The sequence below is a fragment of the Priapulus caudatus genome, unplaced genomic scaffold, assembly GCF_000485595.1.
Source record: "Priapulus caudatus unplaced genomic scaffold, Priapulus_caudatus-5.0.1 Scaffold1070, whole genome shotgun sequence".
NCBI lineage: Eukaryota > Metazoa > Priapulida > Priapulimorpha > Priapulimorphida > Priapulidae > Priapulus > Priapulus caudatus.
The window spans coordinates 36,750-38,161 of record NW_014578131.1 but is presented as its reverse complement, the minus strand read 5'-3'; positions in this window follow the sequence as shown (position 1 = coordinate 38,161).

Below are 1,412 nucleotides of genomic sequence, written 5' to 3'. Positions count from 1 at the left end.
TCGAAGTACGCTTACAGGATTTCCTGCTGAGGCTGACAGAGCTGAACACTGCGGCCGGGCTGCGCGAGAAAGTCTGCGAGAACGCGCGGCGACTGATCGCCGACCGACACACGACGGACAACGAAGAAGCCATGTACATCGCGCTCCTGAAGAAGCTGCTGCCTGCCGCCACCTTCGCCGTGTAGGTGGCCCCACGTGCACCCGCCAGTGAGTGCGCGGTAAAGTTCGGTGATTGCGATGGCGTCTCCTTCGCTGTATAGGTGGCGCCACGTGCACGCGCCAGCGACGTCGGTGGCACGGTAAAGTTCGGTGATTGCGATGGCGTCCACTTCGCCGTATAGGTGGCGCCACGTGCACGCGCCAGCGACGTCGGCGGCGCGGTAAGGTTAGGTGATTGCGATGGTGTCCCCTTTGCCGTATAGGTGGCGCCACGTGTACGCGCCAGCGACGACGGTGGCGCGGTAAGGTTTGGTGATTGCGATGGTGTCCCCTTCGTCGTTTCACGAGCGCGGTCGGGGCGAATTCCTCGGGTTTTTTAGCGCCGCACGTATACGCCTACATGCTAATTTCTCCAGTACTAGACTAGCAAATACTTCGTGTCATGCAGAATCATACTACCTTATGACAAAATAAACTCTAGTTCCTCTCATTTCACTGCGCGTTGTCTTATAAAAGGCATTTGAAAATACCTCCAATGTTGTTCAAATTCTCCGATGTTGTTGACAGTTTCGCGTTGCTCTCCCAAGCAACCGTGCAGCGGTGCTGCGGTACAGCGGTACGGGTGTAGCAAAGATAAAAACTTGTGACGTCACCTAACCGCTTCGAGGCTAAATTGTTTGGCAAACAAGTCGGCATTGGCGCCAGATTACCAGATTTCTCACCTCTTTCTTGTGGGTTTTAAGCAAACGCGCAGTGAAATGGGAGCAACTAGAGTTTATTTTGCCATAAGGTAGTGTGATTATGCATGACACGAAGTATTTGCTAGTCTAGTACTGGAGAAATTAGCGTTTGGATGCGCATAGTGCGGCTTTAATATGCACAAAGGATATGTTGATGGATAGATACGTGGTAGCCCAGGCTGCCCAGTGATGCTTCGGGTATGCGTTTACTGTGAACGTTACCGTACTTAACGTATCATGAGGTGTAGCCTCTAGGTAGATTTGGACATGTTAACAGATGTAGATAGGTTGTTTGTGAGCTTTAGACGTATTGCATGAAGCTGCATGTTCATTATTGTGCCAATAGATGTCACTCACTGTGCACTCAACTAGAATTATATTACTGTATATGCTGTATATTTCACGGTGGTTTAATTTTCGCGAATTTCGCGAACGCGTCCCCGACCGCGAAAATAACAACACGTGAATAGTTCATATCGAGTAATACCTTCATTCATAATTCATAATTCACCG